Raw genomic sequence first — 6,739 nt, forward strand, 5'->3', positions numbered from 1 at the left:
AGCTAGGATGGGGCAATTAAGCAGTATTCTGTTGTGAGGCCCGCAAGCTGAACAAGAAAAAACTATACATGTAGGGATAACTTTAGTCTTTCAAGCACCTTCTTCACTTAGTATTACATTAGGGAAGAGCAAGCTGATAAAAAAAATAGACAGCATATTCATGTGTGTCATTATGCTGATAGAGGGGATCACTGCTCTTTTGTCAACTTTGACTTACTATCAGTGCAGGTAAGGGCAGACAGAGAGTTAGAGTGATTGTTAAACCAGCACTGTCAATGTGCTGGCATGTACACTGTATATGATGTACATCTGACCTGCAGGCAAAGGGCTATTAGAATATCAGAGCTATTCACAAAAGGGTAAAGTGTTTGGAGAAGTGAACAATCTTGGACAACATAGCTAAAGTGTAAAGTGAGCTAAATTGGAGAATTTTTCCAAATCAGCTATTTTGGCCTAGATTGTTCACTTCTCCTGCCTTCTCCAAACTATTCTCCCTTTTTTGAATAGCCCTATATCTATTACTGTAGTCATACCCAACAAATCCCCATTTCCCACTGTCACTGGTGTAAGAATTTTTTAGAACACTTTAATAACATCACAAGATAGAAGAAGCATCATATCTTAGTGCAGAAAACTGTAAATGTAAAGATTCTTTGGTGCTAGCCTCTGCAGAAAGAGAGGAAGAGGGAGTGTTAGGGATAGCATTTCTTTATGCCTGCAGATCAGCTATAAAAACAGTACGTAAAAACTATGTAGCTGATCTCCAGGCACAAAGCAGATAAATCTCCATGTGTGTGTTTTAAAGTGCACAATTGTACAGTCTCAAACATGATAATAGCAAGGCAATGCCATCATCCACTTTTTTTTCATATTATCACCTATACATCTACCTGGTGGATAAGAAAATAATAAATTATATGTTTCCATGTTAATTACTATTTTAGTGTTGACTTCTCTTTCGCCCCTTTTTCATTACATAGTAATAATCAGTTTTGTGCTTGAGCATATCAAGATAAAAAGGACATGAGAATGAAACAATGATCAAGTATCTTCAAAATGTTAATACAATTCTTGTACTAACCTATAACACTAGATGTTCCTGTGTTTGGTTGGGGAGGTAATATCACTGTCGGCTTTTTTGTTCTGTCGATGCTTGGAGCAAATGCTATAACAAATTGTACAATTAAAATATACATTAGTTTCTTGCAGTTTTTTTGACTCATTACCATGACTACCTATTTCTAGACAAGACAAACTTATGTAGAATATTTCAAATACAATAACATATAAAAAGTTTTTTCAGGTAAATTACATTTGTGAACTTCTATTGGTACTCAGGTTTCATTGCAGCTGTACAAAATTTTGAAAGCAATTTAAGTGTGATCTCCTGCAGCAAGATTCCAGTGTTCATCATATATATTATTTGTGCCTCACTGGAATTCACAGTTAAAATGATAGGCAGACACTACTGTTTTCTTGATAAATAGGTTCTCTCAAACCTTTGAAACGTCACACCTGCTCTGTGACCCATAAAAAGCACTAATTGAACATTAATGGAGTGATGGTGAGGTCTGCCTATTAGTTATAATTAAACCCAAGCTCTGGGCGACCTATCATGCAAATGTAACAGGCAAATGAACATTGGATCTTAATTCAAATAGTGCCTACAGATAAAGGTGATACACTTGAACAAATACTGCATAAAATTGGCATGGTGTATTCATTCTCATAATCTACATTAACATAAATGCAGATTTGCCACATAGAAAAAGTAAGTATAACCAAAGCCCCTTGTTTGGAGGGACTGTCCCTCTTGTGGAACCAACTCCCTCTGTCTTCCTCAGTTGGCCCTCTTTTTGGTCTGATATATAGATCTTTATAAAAACCATATGATTTATTTATCAAAAGTGTTTTACTGCACTAAACCTTTAAATTATTAATTTTTTTATTTTTAGAAACTAAAATAAAGGAAAAGTAGTGATAAAAAAAAGTAATTATTTGGTTAACTCAGTAATTTGTTTGCACTAATCTTCATGGTCTGCCTAATGGGCAGTGTAGCAGGGGTGTGTCATTTGTCTACAAATTTCATGCTGTAATGTGTTCCTCTTTCCCATCTCAGAAAGTTGGGAGGTATAAGTACCCCTACTTTAAAAGCAATTTAAATCCATAAATGTCAAATGTTCTAAAATTATGTGCCAAAGATTAAAACCTCCTCAGGGAGTATGCTGGTGTATCCAGTTTTATTTAATTCTCAGGTATGGCTGGTATTCTCTTTGCTATTGGCATGTGTGGTGCCACCTTACCAATATTAAAAGAGCTCTCTAAGGTCCTCACAAAAAAGGTTGTGGATGCTTACAAGTCTAGCAAGAGATCTAGAAGATCTACAGGTGGCATAGATTTTAAATGACTGCTCATTTGTCTAGGACTGGCTAGCCCAGCAAATGCAACCCGATAGCTGACCATTTGATACTAAAAGAAGTCTCTATGAAAAGTATTTCAAAGGATTTAGCATGGTTGACTGGAAATTCTTGTTGAAATTCATGGCTGTAAGGGGGTAGGATGTTGGGTGATGTTTCTGGTCTAGAAGTAAACTGGGAAAAATATGTTGTCCTTCTGATTGGTCTGGCTTCCTCTTATCCTTTTTTTGATAACTTGCTCTTGTAGAGGGCTCTAACTAGTAAGGCATTAATGCTCAAAATACTATATCTATTTTTACATCTTCAAATGTATCTCCTATTTCACAGCAAATGGAAGCTAAGTTGAAGGCCTGATTTACCTTGCCCCAAAACCTCATTGGCATAAATAATCTGTTCAAATGATTTAACTCCCTAAGATTCTCTATACATTTTGATCTGCCCCTGCATTTCTACAGAAACCTCTTTCCAACAAATTAATTCAGCAAATTCTTCTTTCATATGGAATAACTCTGCCCCTAGAATGTCTAGGACTGCATTACAAGCCTGTTTTGGAGGAGGAGCCTTGCCAAATCCGTTATAAAAAATTCTGGCTTCCAAAGCTGACTTTCATTCATAAATAGTTGACTTCCTCTGCAGATCATGCACCTACAGACAGGGCTGCAGCCTCCATTAGTTCTCCGCAAAAACTTAGGATTCTGATCCACAAGACTACGCATGTTTCTTTATCCTACTTCCCTCCAATTGATTCTTCAGTGTTGGCCTGGTGCAGGGCTAAGGAGGAACTGAAATATTGCTGGAATGTCTACTCACTGAGGTGTCTATGGTTTAATGCAACCCTACGAAAGTTTATGGTCATCCTGATATGGTTTGGTGGGCCAAACCATACAGAGCCAAATCTCTCTGTTATTGTCTGATTGGGTCTTTGTTGAATTTTGGACTCTTAGATCTGCCCACAATCTCCCCGACACCATGCTTTATAAATACCTACTTCTTCGTTATGCTATCCATTCCCAGTTTGATTTACTAAAGGTAATGCTAAAGTCTACTCCTTTGGAAACCCTTCTATGCAGTTTCTCCATGACAAAGGGTGGTTACCAATATCAATGATCTACTTAAAACATCTACCCCTTCTCCTTATGTTAGCTCATATGAGAAATGGAAAATTCCTATACCTACCATGGAGGCTGACTGCTTGGAGGAGGTTTCTCGTACATGGTTCAAAGACTTTATTAGTACGGCTGACAAACTTATACAATTTAAGTTTATTTATTCATGGCGGGTGATTTACCAACCTAAACACACACACGCACCAGGTGCGTATCCATTTTTACACAGCAAAACGCATTTATCAACCAAACACGAGCAACGTGTCACATTTTCACGCCGTTATGGCGCGTGTTTATGTATTTACGTACGTGCGCGTCATGTAGCATGCACCATAGGCTACATGCCGCTCTAATAGCGGCATGCAAATCTCTAAAAGCATATTTCCACTAATGCCATATATGGAAAAATCATGCACATGATGCATATATAATGCTGCTTCACGGTTTAGACAAAAATGGTTAGCTCATGCATTTACATTCCTGCATTCATCAACGCAAGCAACACAACGTAGAGCTAATTTACACAACATCCCCTTGCAATTCATGCAGGGCTTTGCACAACACACCTGCTGGGTGTGTACACACTACAAAGGTGTCTAGATTCCACCAATAGATCATGCTGGGAGGGAACACACTACAGAGGTGTATACTTGTTCGTGTGTGTTTATAAGGTTAATAAATCAACGCCATGGTCTCTTTTACACTCCCCAGGCTTAAAAGTATGGGCCTGCTGTCTTTGATGTGCATTTGACCCGGCTGACTTGTTTGGCCTTTTTATGGTGCTGTTCACACTTTTGGAGATATTGGTCCCTTGTCTATGACCTATTACAGAGTAAACTGGGTATTTCTCTTCCTGTCATCCTGTCAGTGATGTTATTGGGTATTGTGGAACCATTTACATCCCGTTGTGTGGTGATATCTCTATTCCCATTAATGTGTTTCTGTGCTCGCAAGGCTACTCTATTGCATTGGGAAAAATGACAACCTCCTACTACTGAGATATTTATCCCAGGAAATTCACCAAGGTATGGGTTTCTTGGCTGGGAGTACCAACTCTGGTTGCATAAACATTGTGGTTGTCTATTGACTTCCTGAACTACATTTCTCTGGAGCCGGGGTGATTGTGTGTTGGTGTATGGATTTGTGGCATGAATGGGTTTTGTTTCTTGTTGTTCACAATCTGCATGTTGCTTTTGTTGGGGCTTTGGGTACCCCCATTTTCTATTTGTATTGTAAATTGTATTCTTTAAAGATGTTAAATAAACACATTTAAAAAAACTATAATTCTGCATTTTAATAGTGTGCTTCATGAGAATGTGGAGCCATATGTCCTGAAGTTGAACTGGAAATGAAACTTTGAATGTGATAATGATCCTGATTTTAATGCCATTCAAATGTTGTAGGGGGGGATTGATAAGGGCAGTCCATATGAGGAAACCTAGGAGTACATAGGCATGCAGACTGCTTCTACAAACATTTGTGAAACAATGGGTCACTCTCAGGAGCTCAGTGAATTCAAGCGTGGTACCGTGATAGGTTGCCACCTGTGCAATAAGTCCATCCTTGAAATTTCCTTGCTACTAAATATTCCACGGTCAAAATGTATACCCAGTCAATATGAGAGACTGGTGGGCAGTTATGCAAAATGCTTAAGAACATAATTTCTGCTGAAGTGGGTGATATCAGCTTCTGGAACAAGTGTGCATTTTCTTTATTCACAGTACAAACAAGATATGTGTTGATTTGTGATGTGCTGACACCACATCCCTCACATACCATAGGATGCAAGTTTCCAAAAAGGAAAACATTTTATTATGACTTTAGAGGTCTCACAACCACATTCTGGTAAAAGACAATTTTGACACTTTACAACAGTATTATTAAAAAACAATTAAAATATAATAATACATTTTTTTCATTCTCGGTTACCTATCTTTCATATTTGTGTCATCCTGACCTCATCAATCTCTAAACCGTGCAGGTCTTTTGATCATTAACAAAGGTGTTTTGTGTGTTCAATTGGCTGTATTACAATAAAGCACAATTAAGTGCATTTTGTGACGCGCTTTGTCTGTTTGAGTCTAATGCTGATTCAAACACTCACCTGAGCTACTAAAGCTGTATGCTAGGGTCTAAGCACTCCCCAGAGCTACTAAAACTTTATACCAGAGTCTACATTCCCCTAATCTACAGAGGCTACTCACCACAGCTATGCATTCCCAGACTGCAATGCACTTGTGCTGCTTCCAGTACAGAGTTCCAGTACTCTGTTTGTACTGGCAAGGATTGAGACCCGTGGGAGACTCCTGTGATTAAAGGAGAACTATGAGATGAGTGATTTCCACTCACCTCATAGTTCTAAGCCGACCTGTGACAATGAGACTGTCACAGGTCGGCTCAGTAGATCGGGAGGTGAGGGAACACATACCGGGTTCCCTCACCTCTCGATCCTGTCACGGCTCTCTGCCGTGGCAGGGGGAGGGGCTGGATTCCCCTCTCTCCGCTCCGATCTGCCAGCGCTGACTGGCGGAACGGACGGGGGAGGGGGCGGGTACAGCTGGCTCTGCCTCTAGATAGGCAGAGCCAGCTGTCACTCATGCAGCTGGGCGGATCCCGTTATCTACGTCTGGATCCGCTCCAGGTGCGGCGTCTCAGTATACTGCGAGCTGTAGCTCGCGGTATACTGAGCTTAGGGTAACGGGAGGACGCTAGTTTGTGTCCTCCCGTTACCCTAAGGAGAACTATGGGGAAAAACACTGACCCCATAGTTCTCCTTTAAGTTAAGGCAGAGATTTTTCTGCTCACACATGTGTTTTAAAACATTAACACATTCTCTCGAGTTTCGACGACACCAATATGTCTTTTCTTGTATTGTCTGAGTGTTCTTTCATATAAGTACTTATAAAAAGTTTGAATAATAGAAATAAAATAAACATACGGCCTCTTGGTTGCTTATGAATTCTAGGCTCATCTTGACTCGAGGATGACTGGACTCCTGGAAACTGTGGAAACCACAAAAATTAACATATCATTAGTATGAGAATTCAGTTTACTTTTACAACAGATACCGGTAATTTACGTCATTATTATAACATTCATGCTGTCTAATAAGAAAAAAAGGTCATTCCCATGGCTTGGTTTTTTTTTGGCTTGCTTTTTTAAATGCCATAGAAAATGGAAAAAGATACACACGGATAAAATAAATATATATATATA

The 6,739-nt window shown here is 39.1% G+C and overlaps 1 long non-coding RNA gene across 1 annotated transcript; it reads right to left on the reverse strand.

Annotated features, from left to right (window-relative positions):
• Positions 1-1,080: 1,080 nt before the first annotated feature.
• LOC108795127 lies at positions 1,081-6,525 on the reverse strand. Its single transcript, XR_001941737.1, has 2 exons — positions 6,462-6,525; positions 1,081-1,165 (listed from the first exon to the last, which is right to left on the reverse strand). It is a non-coding gene; the product is annotated as an uncharacterized LOC108795127 (long non-coding RNA).
• Between the last annotated feature and the right edge of the window lie 214 nt (positions 6,526-6,739).

This window comes from Nanorana parkeri, unplaced genomic scaffold (genome assembly GCF_000935625.1).
Source record: "Nanorana parkeri isolate BGI_ZX_2015 unplaced genomic scaffold, ASM93562v1 scaffold936, whole genome shotgun sequence".
In the NCBI taxonomy this organism is placed as follows: Eukaryota; Metazoa; Chordata; class Amphibia; order Anura; family Dicroglossidae; genus Nanorana; species Nanorana parkeri.